The sequence below is a fragment of the Arvicanthis niloticus genome, chromosome 12 (assembly GCF_011762505.2).
Source record: "Arvicanthis niloticus isolate mArvNil1 chromosome 12, mArvNil1.pat.X, whole genome shotgun sequence".
In the NCBI taxonomy this organism is placed as follows: Eukaryota; Metazoa; Chordata; class Mammalia; order Rodentia; family Muridae; genus Arvicanthis; species Arvicanthis niloticus.
Genome location: NC_047669.1, coordinates 58,488,271 through 58,507,452, shown reverse-complemented (window position 1 = coordinate 58,507,452; position 19,182 = coordinate 58,488,271).

Sequence of the window (19,182 nt, the reverse complement as noted above, 5' to 3'; positions counted from 1 at the left end):
AGGTTCTCAGAGTGTGTCATTGAGATAGCTGAATGCTATGGAATTCATTAAAGGAAAAGGGAGTTAAAGCCTTTCCACTTGATGATGCCCTTCTTAAAGTAATATAGAAGTGCCATATCTTAAGGTGGGCATAGCTCTTTGCCTGTCTGAATTTAAAGGATGCATAAGGGTATGTAGCTCTGCACCCTTGCTTTATGTGGTAGATGAAAAGGATCTCCCAGAAAGGTTATGTGATTAGTCCTATGCCAGCAACAGACAAGGAGCAGAGAAGAAAGTGACAAAGCCAAGCCTTCCGGTTCCTAATTAATGGTCCTTTCACCAAGCTTGGCTTCAGATCGTCTTGAGAGTTGCGGTATGTTGCTGGAATGATGTCACACATGAGAAGGCAGGTGGTCTCAAGGGAACACCAACTTTCCATTTTGGAGAAGACAATTTTTCTTCTTCAAAGAAAGAAAGAAAGAAAGAAAGAAAGGTATTCATTTGAAATGTACAAATCTGTGAAGTTTGAACAATTGCTTTGCTTAAGCAGTCAAAAGTAATGGCATAAGTAAAATCAAGTAATTTAATGTTCACATTTTTATTATGCAGAATCTATATATGTTTATCATTCTCAATGGGGGGAAAAGAAAAAAACAGGCTTCTTGTCAGCACAGCTGAATTGAGCTTTTTTTTTTTTTTCTGAATCAATATCCTCATTATTAATAGCAAACACTCTTCTGAACTAGTCTTGCTATACAAAGTAAAGCATGTTTGAGAGGAAGGGGCAGGCATGCTGAGAAGCTGGGGAGGAAAGTGATCTCATGACAGGATTCCTTTAAGTGACAGGGACATAGATGATAGGTGGGTAGGGTGTTGTGAAAGGGTATGATTGTTTCTATAATTATGATTTTGGTTTTGGTTTTACAAACTGGACAAGCCTTTTCAGCTTCACACAAATGATTAAGTAATAAGATACATCAATTTCCCCCTGAAGTTAATACCACTACACCACATTTTCATGGACAATATTTCTCCATTTGTAGGTGTCCCTTGTCTCAAAAACACAATCTACCTTACCAGTTTGCCTCTCCTTATGTACATCTAAAAAATGGATCCAAAAAAACTGGATGACCCAGTCACAAAAGCGCTAGTTTTTGCAGGGACTCACCTTTAAATGAACCTTGACCTTCAGAAACCAAAACCAGGATTTGTGTACCACTGGGGCATTTAAAAATCTCAGAGAAAATGTAATTTAAAAATAGGCAGAGTTTTCCAAAGACAACAACTACTCATTTAGACACCCAAACCAATAGATAAAAAAATACAGCCAAACCAATAGAAAAGCATGAGATTTCCATCAAACCATTGACTCCTTATGAGCCATAAGTGGTTACAGGAAATGTCTTCCTAAATTAGTATCACACCAATATCAGTCTTTTACAAGACATTTTAAAATGTGAACTTGTACAACACTTTATGTGCCTTTGTCTTGGTCTTTTTATTTAGACTTTTGCTAGTACTGGGGAGAGAAAGAAGCAAACGATTTCTGTTTAAGAAAAATAATTCAGGGAAAATCTCTTCTTAACCTTGAATTGTAATGTGCTCATGCGTGGCCATTTTTTTTTTTTTTTTTTAATTTAACATTCTTGTTCTCATGCGGAAAAGGCACACACAACCATGTCATAATATTAATAAGCTTATGAGCTACCAGTGAAGAAACTGAAAATCAGTTTTGTGGAACTTGTGGTATAAATAAAAACTGGTTGCTATCAAGGGATGGAAATTTACATAATTAATATCTAATGGCTTTAGCAGAGTGTGTTTAAATCTCAGTTGATACCAATTGATGAGAGCTATTTAGAAGGTTGGGTAAAGGGGTTGGAGAGATGTCTCAGGTGGTAAGACATCTTGCTGCTTTTTCAGTTCCTAGCATCTAGGTAGGGTGGCTAACAACCACCTGTAACTCCAGCTTCAGGTAACCTATCACCCTCTTCTGGCTGCTATGGGTATTGCCCTGGTATGTACATAGCCTAGCCCACATTTTTTTTCAGACTCTTTATTTTTATTTTTGTTTCACAGATATTGTGTTTTTTTTATTGTATATTTTCCTTATTTAAATAAGAAAAATATCCAAATAAATTTCAAATGTTATTCCCTTTCCTGCCCCCCCCCCCAGGAAACCCTCTATCCCATCCTCCCCTTGATTCTATGAGGGTGTTCCCCCACTCACCCACCGACCCAAACCCACATCCCCGCCCTGGAATTCCCCTACACTGGGACATCAAGCCTTCCCAGAACCAAGGACCTCTTCTCCCACTGATGCCTTACAAAGCCATCCTCTGCTACATATGCAGCTGAAGCCATGGGTCCGTCCATGTGTACTCTTTGGTTGGTGATTTAGTCCCTGAGAGATCTGAGGAGTCTGGTTGGTTGATATTGTTGTTCTTCCTATGGGGTTGCAAAACCCTTCAGCTCCTTTAGTCCTTTCTCTAACTCCTCCATTGGGGACTCTGTGCTCAGTCCAATGGTTGACTGTGAGCGTCTGCCTCTGTATGTCAGATTCTGGCAGAGCCTCTCAGGAAACAGCTATATCAGGCTCTCGTCAGCATGCACTTCTTGGCATCCACAATAGTGTGTCTGCGTTTGGTGACTGTATATGGGATAGATCCCCAGGTGGAGCAGTCTCTGGATGGCCTTACCTTCAGTCTCTGCTCCACACTTTGTCTCCATATTTGCTCCTGCGAGGTTTTTGTTCCCCCTTCTAAGAAGGACAGAAGCTAACCCACTTTTTTAAAAGTTAGGTAAAAGCAAGATCAAACTAAAGTTTAGTTTTGATATAACAAAATGAAACAAATCTATAACTAGATTTTTGAAGGGCAAAAAAGATGAAATAATTATGAGCTAGATGTATCTAGTAATTTTCAGGTATTGTAGAAGATGTGTCAGATCGAAAAAAAATATAACCACTTTGATATTTCCTTTATGCTAAGGAGTACCCTGTTGTTCCTTCCTGAATGAGGGTTGGTCCCCTGACTGCCTGGGTTAATTTCAGGATGGATCCCCCAAGAAGCTATCCACATCTGATTCTGTTTCCTAGAACACTTGTTTGAAGCCTGGAGTCTCCTGCCTACCTAAGTAGAGCTTGTTGAATAGGTCTTATAGAGGCTAGGGTCAACTCTCTTGCTACCCAGTCCTACTACCAAGATCACACATATGAGGGGAGGCCTGGGGCCATCTTTCAACTAACTCCTCTTTCAGCTGATTACCACAATGTTGTGTGTAATCTTCCAACTGATTACCTAAGTTGTGAAAGCTGAAGAATGAACCTGAAGTGTCTCTTTGAGTTCTGCCTATAGATCTGACACAAATAGTGTTACATTATCATTAAAATATCTTTTAATGCTGCCTATATGAGATGAACATCAAAAAGTGTAATATTTGAGTTTCTCGCATGACTGTGATTTAATTCTTACAATGTCCTAATCATATAGGTAATATGATTTTATTCACATCAGACCCAAAGCTGAAGAAACTTGAGGGTCAACACAATGAAGTATGTTCCCCTCAATCTCAACACTGGTGAAGGACGAAGCAAAGGCTTAAGTCAGGGAGTCTGATGCCAGTAACCTTAGACTTAACACGGGGACAGTTATCACAATAAATTTTGAAATTTTGAAATAAAATTATGAATCAATAATTGTGGGCTCTTGAATAATACCCTGGTTCTCGGGGCCTTCGCTCAACCAGAAATTTCTGGAAATGAGACTACGATTCACGGTCCACAAATAACTATTCATGAAGTGCTTGCAATACTGTAAAACACAGTTTTAAGGAAGTGGAAGGTCCATGAACACATATGTTAGTATAATAATGCATCTAATAAAACAGAAAATTTCCATATTTTCCAAAAAGATTCAATGGCCTTCATTAAACTATCCAACCTCCTTTCTAGTGAGTGCTTCTCTACTCCAATTTTTATTATTATAACCAGGAACACCGCTGGTAATTTTTATGTTGTTCACTTATTTACCTGTTTATTGCCTTGCTCAGCATTTTGAAAGTAAACTACATAGAGTTAGTGTGGTATAGTATGAACAGCCTTGTATCTTACTTCATTTTATTTTTAAAATATTTTTAACACAATGAGCTGACTTTTCTTCTCTTCCTTTGTGTTTTTTTTTTTAACCAGAAAATGCTAAAGGCATTGCAGCTAATATGTTTAAATACTGGGGTGAGGTGGGAGCATAGAAGGGTCTCCTGGGCTATTTCTTCTCTTTCAAGGGAAGTTATACTATTTTAGCTAGAACAAGTGTCCTTACTGTAAGCTAAATATGTGGTCCAGTCCTTATCAAATTTTAACCATAACACGTGTCTAGAATTTTAAGCTTTTATCTTGAGGATACATGACTTGTATCATATTATCAAAATAATCAATTAAGATAGTATAATTTTCCATTTATTTATTTATTTATTTATTTATTCATTCATTCAGTAATTGATTGATTTACACGACACTGGAAATTGAATCATGCTAGGCCTTAATCCTGCTAGGCTAGTGTTCTTTCATTGAACTATATTCCTCTCAAGGTCAGTTTTATAAATATGGCTTCTTAACACCTTTTAAATTGCTACCCAATAAAAATGTCTTTTTAGATGACTCTACTAGGTAAATTCTAAAATATTCAGTGATTTTAAAAGTTCATAAAATATTTCTTCTCATTTTATAGTGTCGTCGTATAATGTTTTGTTTTATTTTACTCTATGTTTTAAATATCTATACAATTTACTTCACATTCCCATAAAGAAATGCACTGATATAGAGGCAGCGAACACCTCTTCCTCAGTTTTCCATATGGCATTAGTATCCGTTGAGAGAAGCAGGTGTAAAATAACACAGGCAGACACATAACAGGGTAGATGTTGTCTTGAGACTGATCCAATAGCCCTGTGGATCAGCTGATTGCCAATCTAAGGCCCACTTGCAGCAAATGTAAAGCAACGTGGCGCCAGGCGGGACTCTGTGAGCAGACATATATCTGCACATCCGTCTGTGTGCCCTGGGGCTTCAGTGGGAACAGAGTGAAGAGGGTGAGGAGTACCACTGTTTGATCTTTTACAAAGGAAGTGCTTTGAGAGCATATCCTGTGGTGCACCTACCTGTTACCTACAGAACTGTATGCAGCATCCTGCAGGGGCGCTGAATGGAGCGCGAACCAATGCAAGCAAAGATCACTGCACTCCAAATCAAAAGAAGGGTCTTGTACTCCTAGTTCCCTGACTTGATCCACTCACACAAGCTCTCTGAGTTTCAAATCTTTACCTTGGAAATGATAAAAATCAATCCTGTCTACCTAAAGGCAAGGGAGAAGAAGAAAAGCAGCGATGGCCGGAGGGACATAGTGACTTTGATGTCCTCTGAAACTAAAGCTCCTTAGTTGAGAACCTCAAATAATCCTTGTTCAGTTAATAAATGTATTTTCATACTGAGTATTATAATGGTTTTTAGAACTATAACTTAAATAATGTATATTATATATAATTAATATAGTTTATATAAATATATATTTATATAGTATATACAAAATATATATAATAGTTATGTAATATAATATATTAGAATGGTTTATAGAATTATAATGGTTATTATAACTCATTTTAGGAATTGTACTTACAGGCTACCATTTCTTTTCTTACAGCCATCCACACTGTCTCCTCAGGAGAGAAATGACTTTAATTCCTTCAAATCTCACTAGCTACCCAGCAGCACCTTGGGATGGTAGCAAATGAAGTCACTTAATGAGGTGGAATGAAAGCAGTGAAGAAAAGAATTAATGGAACAGGAAGCTGTGGTGTTGGGGGGATATCTGGACTTTGGAGAAAAAGCATCCGTCGTTTCACGAGCAGAAACTCCACTTACGAGCTGCCTTCATCAGCTGAATATTTTCCCTCAAATTCAGATGTTGAGTTTTTCACCTCCACTACTTTAGAATGTAGCTTTATTTAGAATTGGGGTCTGTGAATAAATAAATTAGGGTCTGTGACTAAAATAAGTCCAGGTATATCCAGCTGGATGGGGGTAAAGTCTCCTAATGGGAAAAAGAAATGGGAACAGAGATGAGGTAGGAAGACCATGGACGGGTCAGAGAAAACATCCATCTATAAATTGTACTCAGATCCCTAATAATAGCCTGTAGAACTGTAAGAATACATTTCTGTTACTTGGGAGAACTTAGCATGTATTATCTTATTATAATGGCCCAGGAAAACTGCCAATTATATAACCTCAAATGCATCATCTGAGTTAAATTTGATGAGATACACCCTTAAATAATTATAGACACCTTTTTCCCCCCTCACAGTTGAAGGGGAAAAAAAGTTTTGTTACAAATCATCAGGAAGACAAGTACTTACAGATTTGTAGAAACGTGAGATGCATAACTGTTCTAAAGGAAATGTAGCATTTGTTATAGATAGGCTGAAATCATATTCAAACCATGTTTGAAAACCTGTCTCATTTCTGCATTTGGTAAGAATATACTTTTGAATAAAGAAGAATCTTATGGTTGCAAACTAATAGTAAAAGTGAATTATAGCAATTTCATAAATGTTTGTGTAGTTACATTATAGGGACAAGAGCCCTGTTGCCCGACAGTAGCCTAGGAATACCTAAACGTTTGACAATAGGCAATATCTCCCTGTGATCTTGGGGCCTAATTTGAACCAATGAGAATTCTACCTCCACAGTGAAAGACAAAGAGGACTCAATACAGAAACGAGGCAGAGTTTTATATGGAATGAAGGAAAAGTGAGACTCTATCTTCCATTGAAATAGAAACCTCCCGTTTCTTCAGTTATATAGCACCCATCTGACCAAATACTGAAATGCATAAACTCTTCACATACATTCGCCAATGGCTATAAAATTTATGTGGAGATTTTTTTCTTAAATAACCTTTATAGTTTTTTTTTAAATCTTCCAAGTGTTCTACATTATTATATATTGAAATTTAACTTAATAATAAACATTAAACTTTGGTCAACGATTAAAGTTGTGAGTCACTTAAAATACACTAACAATGACTTGTTCACCATTGATAATTTGAGAAGAATAGGTAATTTTCAAAAACTACTTCCTTTCCCTTTTTGGTGAATGATAGACTCATTCAGAAGTCACAGAGAACGCCTTGGGACAGCATACTTTTTCACAGTGGCTAGGCCGAGTACTGCTACATGCTATCCTGTTCTATGTGTCTCCTTCAAATCTCCTTTTGATGCATGACTGCAGATGACCCTCTCTCCAAAGACAGTGTGTTCACATCCATCAATCCATTTCTTTAAATCCTCTCTTGCTGTGTCAAGGCGCTGCTATTCAATTCCTTAAAATTTCAACTTTATTGGGCATTATTTTAGTCTTATGATCACAAAGTGTGTTTTTTATCCCTGTAGATTTAGATGTGATAAGCAGAGGCACATCGTGCTATGATAAATGGGCAGTGGGTCTCCTCCTACAAAAGCACATCTATAAGTTTCATAGTGGCCTCTGCCCAACTTTTAGTATGAAGGTATTTTAAGGTTTGTCAGCAATATAAAATATCCGTAAAATTTCCTTTATGTATCTCTTACAGAAAACAAACCAAAACGATACTTAAGGCTTTAAGCTATCTGCATAATAGTCTAAAATAATTATATCAGACACAGATTTTACAGCATTTTTAAAAATCACAATCATTTAAATCAGATATCTTTCCTTGGAGAGGACAGATTCCCTGCTGTATAATGAAAGTCTGGAGCAGTAAACAGAACCAACCCCCATACATATTGGGATTTTTTTCCTATACAGACACATAATAAATATTTGCAAGTAATTAATAATAAAGCAAAGTGCATAATCTGCCTTAATAAATGTTAGGTGGATACGGTTTCTCTGAAATATCTTATTGCACCACACTCATTCTTGCAAAGATTCAGAACGTACATGATGATATATGACATGAATAATGAGGCACTCAGAACAACATGCAACCTAAAACTCATCAATTGCTGTGTCTGGGATTTTCCATTTGATATTTTAGAAGCAGGATTAATTACTGGCAACTAAAACCACTGAAAGCAAAACCCTGAGTATAGCGTCTGCATTCACGTTAACACTTCTTATTACTGTGTAATCCTATTAAATATTCCATTTATTCAAGAACTATTTACTTTTTTCATATGTCACATACAGGATTGTTCTTCTGATCATCTCTTTGATGGATTCTGCTACTAAGAATCTTACTAAGAAGAGAGACATTTAAAAATGATAACAAAAATAAATGTAACAGAAACAAGACAGTAGGTTACCTCCATCTCTGCATTTTCTGAGCCATTCTCTTGGCTGGCTTATTTCAGGAGGACAGCCACCAAAGCTAGTAAGCTGACCCTAACTGTGGGCCAAGCACATTGTAAGACTTGTTTACTGGAGGTAAGAGCACTAGACCGGCAATGGTGGTAAGTGTGAAGTGGATCCTCAGCCCAATCTCAAAAGAAATTAAGAAAAGATGGAACAACAGACACATGTAATGCATGAATGAGATAGCAAATATCAAATGCACATAACTGTTCATTGTATATGGCATTATTATAAAGATAAATACAAGAACACTTTAAAATTACTTGAAACCCTTGTCTATGGCATTGAAAACAGTTTGGGTCTAGATCATTCCCCCAGAGTCCCTAGAGCAGACACTGGATATCCAACATGGATCTGTACCAAAGCCTTAAAAGGTGAAGTGAAACAATCAACAAGAGGGGCTTCATGAAGTTTTTACAGTCTCTGAGCAGAACAGGAAACTGTCAACTAAGTGAAGAGACTGCCCATAGAATGGAAGAAAATACAGGCATACAGTTGACAGAAAATTAGGCCCTAGATTATCTAAAGAATTCAGAAATTAAATGTCAATAAAACAAGCCAATTAATAAAAATGGGCTATAGGGCAGAAGAACTGGATCGGTAGGTGAGAGTGCTGGCTGCTTTTCCAAAGGACCTGCTTTGCATCACGGCACTCTCACACCTATCCATAACAACAGCTCCCAGGCTTCTGATTCCCATGGGCTCCTGTTTGCATGAGGTGAATACACATTCATTCAGGAAAATACCCATACACCAAAAATAATTTTTTTAAATGAGATATGAAACAGAACAGAAAGTTTTCAAGTTCTCAAAAGAGAATCACAAATGACCAAGCAATATCTTTCCAAGTGTACATCTTTCACCATCATGAGAATTCAAATTAAAACTACTTTGAGATTTCATCTTATCTCAGTCAGACTAGCTAGTCAAGACAATTAACTAGTTATCCCAGACCAAATGGTCAGTTCTGACAATGTACATAGTCAACTAACCTTATTTGACTGAGCAGGTTGTATTTGTATATTTATGGTGTGTGTGTGTGTGTGTGTGTGTGTGTGTGTGTGTGTGTAACAAAGAGAAAGAGGCCATGAATTTAAAAGAGAGAGATGTGAGGTACATTGGAGGAGTATGGAAGGGGAAAGGGAATAAAAAAATTATAAAATTATATTTCAATCTAAATTTTTTAAATAATATTTTAAAGAAAGAAAACATATGACAAGAGATGCTGGTCTGGGTGTAGAGAAAGAAGAAGACTCATTTCCTGTTTGTGGGAGTGAAAATGCATACAGCCACGATAGAAATCAGTATGGAGAGTCCTCAAAAAAGACTGATACAGGGCTATTATCTATCTCAGCTATGCCAGGCTGGAGCACATATGCAAAGGACTGGATGTCCTACTCCAGAGAGACTTGCTCACACATTTTCATTGCTACTGTATTCAAAATATGTAGGAAACTAAAACAACTTGCAAGACCATCAACTAATAAATGAGAATTCAAAAACGTGCTAATAAGCATAATGGAGTTTTATTCATCTGTATAGGTGAGTGAAATTTGTAGGTAAGTGGATGATACTGGGAAAATTGTACTGAGTGAGGTAACACAGAACCAGAGACACAAAGATCACACAGTTTCTCTCAGATGTAGCTTCAGACATGTCTGTTTAATTTGAAGCACCTGTAGAAACCAGGAACCTGCAAAGGGCCAAAGGAGGAGGGTTCTAAGGAGAGGGTTGTAGTAGAACGCAGTGGGTATAAACTGGGAAAGAGGGTTATGGGATGGCAAGTTTTTAGAGGTGGGAGGGAAGGAGAAAAGAGCGTGTTTAGAGGAGAAATAACTAACACCAAGAATGTTTGAAAAGTGATACAGAAACTTGCAATTTTATTTTATTTCTTAATGAAGAGTTCTTTAAAAAAAGATTTATATGTGAATATACTGTCGATGTCTTCAGACACACCAAAAGAGGGCATCGGATCCCATTACAGATGGTTGTGAGCCACCATGTGGTTGCTGGGAATTGAACTCAGGACCTCTAGAAGAGCAGTCAGTACTCTTAGCTCCTGAGCCATCACTCCAGCCCTAAATTGCTATTTTATAAGGTAACTAAAACTATATGGTGATACTAATTTACACTTTGAATAGAGGCATCCTATACATGGGAGAATGCTCATCCCATAAGCCAAAAATTATTAAAGAAAATTCAACAGTCTTAATCAGTTATGAACCCCAGGAAGTAAAGGTTCCCCCTGGCAAGACAGGCCTTCACCAGAGAAGATCTTTTTCCATGGAGAGCAGTTGATACGGAAACCCACAAGTGGACAAAGATCAGAGAATAAGTGGCTGGAGTGTGTGACCCTAACTGGAACATCTATATCATTGCCACATGAATGCAAAGCTCAAAGACCATCACAGGAACTGGGGCCGAAGCCTGGGAGGCCTGCTCCAGGGCAGTGGCTTTGGAACACCAGCTAGCCAATGCCCTCACGAACTCACTGCAGCTGCGGTTACCTGTACAAGACTGGGTTACCTGTACAAGACTGCAGGTTGGGGTTTCATCAAGGAAGCAGGAAGAGCTCATGACATCGCATCCCTAACTCAGGGGCTACGAATAATTAATCCTAGCTGAGAGGAATGGGGTCACGGTCTTTACGACTGTGACGATTGACTAACTGCCCATGCTCTGGTAAATAACCCCCACGAGTGTTCAGGAAACCTTATTTAAGTGAGGCAGATCACACAAATATAAAGGCATGAAAGGAGGAAGAGGATTTGAAGATGAGGCTTGAGAAGGGGCAAGAGGGGACAAGAGGAACTAGAATTCACTGTATACATGCATATAATTGTATAAGAATAAAAATAAATATTGTTAGAGAGGTGGAGCCAGTGGAAATGGATAGAACTTAGAGGTATTGCCCTTAGAAGGAACCAATGCTCATTTAAACAACATGTAAGAGTCAGCTGTTATAAAGTAAGGCTAGCCATACGATGTGCTTAGCCCCATCTATAACAAGGTCAGTCCTCTCAATTTCTATTTCATTCTGCAATTCAGCCAAGTGACACCCCCCCCCAGACTATTTTGCTCTGAATTCCCAGTCTTTATGATAGCAACATAGCTTTTCTTGTCCTGTAAATGAAGGACAGGTAATTTGGAGTCTTTGAAAATGTTACCGTTTTCCTATTTTTTTCTTTTTCATTTTGTAATAAATGCTTTGCCACATCCTATAAGGATCTTCCAAAATGAGAAACCTGTGAGTGCCTTCTGAAGACCCATCCTCCCCCCCCCGCCAAAAAAAAAGATGACAGAGTAAACAAACCTGAAATATTTCAATAAAAACTCACCTCCCAGAAACCAATTCACAGTGTCCACAAAGGAGGTGCATTCATTATGATGCCCACAAACTTGACTGTGGAGATTTTGGCAATCTAACTCCTTACATTACAGTAAGATACATTTGAGATAATTCTGAGGAAAAAAAAAAAAGTAGTTTATTATATGACAAATATTTGACCTTTTGTGAAGAAGCCATTTTCTCAACATGACTGCCGGAATGACAAGTGTGGCGGAAGGTCAGAGATGCCAAGGAGTGAGGGCTATTTGCATCTTGTAGAAATAAAGGCAGTTTGCACGAGTGCTGAGCAGGAAGCTGAATTTCGGATCCTTCATGGACAATAGATCTTCACCTCCTCACCAGGGGCTTTTGGTTGTTTCCTCAAGCAAAACGAACACTGAAGGAGTCATTCACCTCCTGTCAACCTTGTTTCAGAGGCTTTGTTTGTGAGCAAGGAAGGAAGCACGGGTGCTTCAGGTGATCCAGACTCCAGTCATGACAGGCAGGCAGGCTTTCTCATGGCGTCTAGCCAGCAGAACTACAAACACAGCACTGACCCTGACCCTGACCAGAGATGACCTCAAGTCATTTATAGATATGTAACGGGCCCATGGAATTAATCATCTGTATGCCTGGTACTCACCATTTCATATTTAAAAGTTTCAGCAACAGTTAATTGGTTCTTATTGGCAGTATCCTCCTATGGAAAATCGCTGGTGTAGTTCAATAGTGTAGTATCACCATTACTCCTACGTGTTGGGTTCTGTGCTCTGCAAACTTATCTTCACTCTTGAGAGCTCGTAAACAGTTCAGTTGTTCATTCTTTGAAAGTGTTGCATATGTCTATAATGTACGTGGTCTCATCTGCTCTTCGGCTCCCACTTCCAAGTCCCCTGTAGTCCCTACATAATATGTCCCTCCAAACTTCATACCCTCTTTTTCTTAGTCTATTTTTTTAACTCATAAGTCTAATTACTACTGCTCAGATACATATGAGACAGGGAATATCCACTGAGTTATAGGAAATCTACCACCTACCACCTACCAGAGGCCTCCAGCAAACACCAACTGATAACAGTTTTCCTTTAGGGGTGAAACCTCAGAATCTCCTTCCCAATCCATGTCTGAATTCTGCTTCGCTTGATTTTTAAATAGGTTTTGGGAATATATTTACTACTCTTGAGTTCATGTGTGCAACAGCCATGTGGAGTTCAAAGAAAGTATTTTGCAATATTCTTCCCCATCTACTGGCTCTTAAACTCTTGCTGTCCCTTCTTCAGTGATGTTTCCTGAGCCTTGGAAGGGACAGTAGATAGAGATGTCCTGTCTATTACCAAGCGCTCAGTCATATAAGCTCACCATTTTGAACAGTAATGCATTTCTGCATTGACCATTTCCAACAGCAATAAGAAGCCACTCTTACCAAGTTTTGGAGCAACATAAATTTATAGACAAAAATAGGAATATTTAAAAGACAGTTTCGCAATATCACCATTTAGAAAAGCATCCATATGATCATCTTTATGATTTCTCTAATCATGTTTTTGGTACTAAGTTTATGGCATTAGTTATGAGTTCCCTCCTGTGGAGCAGGTCTCAAATCTAATCAAGAGAGAGGCTGGTTAACAATCTTACAAATATAGCCCTGGTAGGTCGTTATTATATCATGAATTATCCAAGACTTGTAAGACAATTGATGCCTTTTCACCCACAGAAGTCTATGTAGCACCTTCCAGCCAGCAAGGAGAATTTCCTGTTAAGTTTAAAACACATCTCTCTGTGTCCTGCAACCAAAGAGTATGGTCTTTTCATCAATAGAGTCTTACGATGTGGTTATGGTGGGCAACCATGGCCAATGGGAATAGCCTGTATTGCACTGATTGTCACTGGGGCCTCTTTGACTAAAAAGTTGCAGACAGATAACCAGTGCCTGGGACTGAGCTTTTTAATAACCTGGGTTAACTGAAAACAGAGCTGTTCTATAATGCTGGCTACTTCAGATTCCCTTAACTTTTTTATTTTTAATTAGCTCACAAAGTGCTTGGGTTTCAAAGGACTAGTTTGTACATCCTTACTTTTTGTTAATCCACACTTTATCCCCCTTTTTTTGTTACCACCATTACTTATCCTGAATGGACTTTTAGCTCTAAGTATTTTCCAATTTCTCTTTCACATAGCATATGTTCTACTATCCTGTCATGTATTTTAATTTGGGTTTCAAAGTATAGGTTCCCCAAGTAGCTTCATTTTGTTGAAATCTTCCCTTGAACCTTCATCTCCCTGTTTCCATCTCTCCACTACCTGCCTGAACCCTCTTGCATCTGGTGTTTTTCCTCTCATTTCGCTTCACCCCATTCTCCTATAGCCCTCACAAATACATATTCTCAACAATGCCCTGTTTCTATTTTCTGAGTCTCTACATGTAATCCATGTTAAACAAAACAAAAAATTTGGAGCTAGGATGCTCACATGAGAGAGCATGAAACACATCTTTCGCCACCTATGTTACCTCACTCAGGACAATTTTTTTTCCAGTTCCATATATTTACCTGCAAATTTCATGGTTCCATTTTCTTTTATATCAGTGTAATATTCATTTGTATATATGTACCACATTTGTATTAACCATTGATCAGTTAATGAACATCTAGGTTAATCCATTTCCTAGACCTTTTGAATAGAGCAAAAGTAATGAATGAGGCTATGCAATTAGCTCTGCAATAAGACATAAAAATGATACAGCTGTGTCATACATAGATATCTTCCTCATATTTGCCTTTTGCTTTTTGCAACCTATCTATTGACTTCCAAAGCAGCTGCACTAGTTTACCCAGGCACCAAGAATGAATGAGGATTTACCTCCCCAAATTCAATCCAGTCCAGTCATTTGTGTTCCTAGTGATGGTCATTCTAACTGGGATAAGATGGATTTTTAGCATAGCTTACTCCACATTTCTTTGATATACAGGGATACTGCACACATATTTAAGTGTTTACTAGTCACTTTGTTTCTTCATGTGGAACTTTCCATTAAGTTCCATAGTTAATTTTTAATTGAGTAGCTTTTGTGGAATTTAGGTTGTGAGTGTGTGTGTGTGTGTGTGTGTGTGTGTGTGTGTGTGTGCAATCTTTGAGCTAGTGATTTTATCCACTGACTAGTAACGTAGCAACTTTCTGTCCACAACAGATGAGGGCTATAGCAAAGATACCTAGTACTGTTAGCAATCACCCCCCCTCAAAGAATGCAAGTAATAGGCAAATCCATACTACCTACATGTAGTGCCAAGACTCCCAATGGAGGTGCAAGAGCACCCTAGCCCTCATGCCACCTTCTACAATGATAAAAATAAACCCTAAGAATTTAAATGGAGATGCAGAGGCAACTATCACTATGAGGCGATGGCCTCAGAAGAATCATTATTTGTAAGTAAACCAAATGTCCCTCAATTATATGTTATACACATGTGCCTCTTCTGCAGCAGAAAATAACCTGTTTCTATGTGCTTTGTGCAATGCCTAGAGAGTGCTTGCAGAAGACGTGTGTGAGTGTAATTGAACTCAATCCAGTTAAAGAAGGATTGCTATGCTCATTTGGCTTCTGCCTTTCATCAATTCAATATAACATCTGCTAGCATGCTTATGACTTTTCAGGTGCAAAAGGTAGGCATGTTGAGAACTGACAGCAGCTCCCCTCTTCTTCCCAAGGCATTGGGTCTTGGCCATGGGAGACTGTGGCAATAATCCAGAAGTAAAAGCCAGAACATTACAGGGAGGAGAAATCCCTGCATTAGACTAATGTTTGAAAAGTACACATATAACTCACCCAAAGATAGCTGCTACTACTAAAGTCATTGATTAGTTACATTTCAATTCTATAATATTCTTATAAGATCATCATAAGCTAAAACATAAGACAGCAGGTAGCTTAACTGTACCTCCAGAAAAATCTCTGCATTTTACATTTTGATTCAAATCAAAGATCCATATTTAAAAGTAAGCGTTGTACTTGATGCAAATCATGTGTTTCTTTTCCATCAAAAGTTTGTAACACTCATACTAACAAAAGGAAATGAAAACACAACATAGAGGAGCCCAGCATTCAGGGATGAAGCTACAAAGCACAGTGCTCATGTCATTCCGAAGGCTGTGGTACCTACAGTCCTATCAAAGTGAATGGGTCCCTGATGCCTCTTTCACAGAACTAACTCTATGGCTCTTGCTTTTGACATCTATGAAGAAGGGTTTAAGAAAACAATTTTTTAGTATTTTTATGCATTTTAAATATGTGTGCATAATTTGTGTGCTCCAAGATACCACATGCTTGCAGGATGTCCTGAGAGGTCAGGGGACATCTCAACTCCTAGAAGTTGAGTAGTTATGAACTGCCTATAGTGGATGCTGGGAAACAAACCCAGGCAGGTCCTCTTCAACAGCAAGTTCTCTTCAACTTTAGCTATTTCTCTAGCCCCATGATAATGGTTTGTGATAGCAGTCGTTAATCTTATTACAAACACAAAACATACATACATACATACATACATACATACATACATACATACATACTGTAAATATTAGATGTATCAACAAAAGGCACCTACATAAGCCTTACTTTTATCTTTTACTTGACCAGTACTTGACCCTCCCATCAATTTGGTTAATAAAATTGCATTGGCAACAAGTGGCAACAGCATTTCTGTCTGATGCTCACAGCCATTTGTATCACATTCTGGTCATTTGGCTTCCACTTTTCACTCTTATTTTTTTCACCTGTCAGTTTTGTATCTCATAATCATTCCATGTATTCTTCAACATTGCCATCGATCTGTGCTGTAACCAAAGCACAAAACTGAAACAAATTGATAGAGTCATAACTAAGCTTTTCTTGATCCGTTTTGTAGTTGAAAGAAATGGACTAGATATAGAGGAATTTCAATGAAGCAACATGACTGCTCTGGAAATGGATCATATCCAAAGACCTAGGTCTGTGTGATCTGGCTAGAATGCAGACACATCACACACCTTTAACGCCCCTGGATACAATATAGGCAGGAGAATTATCAGGAGAATAAAAGTTACTTTTACACTACCAGCCAAAGGAACTATATACCATCCCAGGCCCTGGGTGCCCAAATGATTAGCTTAGGCTACATGTGTCAACCCTCTAGACTGCTTCAAAAATTGACCCTCTATTCTTCATTGCAAAATGGATCTAAAACTTCTTTTATGGCTACTACATAAGTCTGTGAAACCAAATGTCACTGTGTATATGAAATTGTTTTGTAAACTGTAAAGTGATGGAAAATACTGAATTCGTACTGTCCTCAAATGTGTAACTCTTACCTCAAAGAGTTGAAATGACAGCATGAGGTGATTAGTTTGAAGTGTAAAGATAAAAGCCATAAGATTGTTTGTAGGAACTAAATCAAAATTATGATAGCATCAGCAATAAGAATGTTTAATGTGATTCTATTTACACTGCTGCTGAAGTAAGACAGTGCCTGGGTAGCATTTGAATTTTGAACCACTGTCAATAAAGTGTTGATTTAATGCCTAAAGTTTGTTTGCCTAACAAATATCACAGATGCTAAGCTAATTTTGAGAAGCCATAATGCCACCTTTCTGTGACCCCCCAATCTCATCCCCATGCTTTACATTTCATTTTAGATTCATTATGCATTGCCTTCAAGGTTACAAGAAAGGGACTAGAAAGGATGAGTCAATAATGAATATTCCTGCCAGAAAAACAAATACTGAATTGGATGATTGTTCATAAGTATCACACGCAAAAACAAGTGAGGTAATTTTTCTGCCCTACTTGGCATTTTAAAAATGTTCAGCATTCTTTGGGGTTTCTTTGTTCCTTCATTCCGCCAAGAAGCTGGAAGAGAATCACAAGCAAATTAAAAAGTTAAGTAAATAAAAAAGGGTTGTAAGAATTGGGCAAACTTACTTACAAGGAAAATAAAATAACTAGCATGCTAAAAGGTCAAGGGAAGACAGAAGATTTAGAAACCACTTATACATCATGCAAAGGACAAAGAATCAAGCATTAATGATCTTACTAACAGGATTTATTGTTGGAAAGGAGAATATACTGTGGCATGTCAATTATTCAATTTTATTTGAGTGCGAAAAAGTATCATCTTGAAGATCTAACTTGAGAATCATCGCTCTGATAATCCTCAATTCCATCTTGCTTGATACACATGCCCAATGGCTTCTATTCTTTATATCCCTCCACTGTTACACATGACAAAAATAGGCACAAATACCCTGGATGATATCTCTCAACACTCACAGAAGGCTAAAGTGTAAATAAGCAGAGTAAGAGAAAGTTATACCTCACAGAACATACAAGTTTTATTTAATTGCTAAATTTTTCTAAACCTCAGAGAAAAATAAGTCTGATAGTATTATAAACAGTAACACCCTAAAGCATGATTGCCAGGAGACAGCTTAATGATGTTTCATCAAGAATATCATGACTTCTATGTTTCTACACAGTGGGTAATTTATTTTCATTTTGGACACCATGCAGGAAGTGTTTATTCCTGCCAAGGAAGATGTAACGTTCCCCTTTCCTCCCTGGAGCTGATGAGGCCGCTGCTACCACAGAGAAGAGTTGCCAAGTAGAGCACAGATCCAGATGGAAGATTGGAACCTGAGAAGAGTGCCACAGCATCACATGGATACAAAAGACATTTGGTGAGATTTTGAAGAAAACCAAGACTTCAAATGGAAATCATTTAAGAAAGTTTCAGTATACTGGGCACTCTGGTTAAAGATGGAAACATAAAATAAAAAGAAACAGCAAAATAACAATGAGTGGTAGACATTGTACTGGGACAAAGAAATTACATGTCTCATAGCAAAAGACATTAGTCTAAGGGTGTTTTCAGGAGATGTAAGATTATTTCTAGTTTTTAGTTTACAGATATTTCTAGATCCTTTTAACACAAGAATACATGTAGACCTAACACATGCAATCTAATATTATAGATTCTAAATGCATGTAACACAGGCATATATGTAGATCAGAAGAGAGAAACATAAAACAGTCGTGTACTGAGAGAGTCACTAACAAAATCTAGAAGAAACCACCCATGGACCAAATGTCTCCAACAGTCTGGAAAGACTAAGTAATTGAACTTCAGATAAAAAGAAAACAAGGCACTATCACTTTCAGATCATGTAACTTTTATCAGTTTATGACAAAATAGAATAATTTTCAACCAACAAATAAGTTATATAAAATGGTTCTCTGTGATAAAATATATAATTGAAAAGGAAAATGGACAGGGGCACATCAAGTGTTCATTAACTCTTTGAAATTAATCAGTACTTCTTCATTAATCAAAAACTATAAGAGTGTTGGAAAAGATTCAATTTACATAAAAAATGATGGTATGAAATTAATAACAACAGCAACAAAAAAATCAGAACTCTTTAATAAGACTCTATACTGCATTCCAAATGGATTCACTAT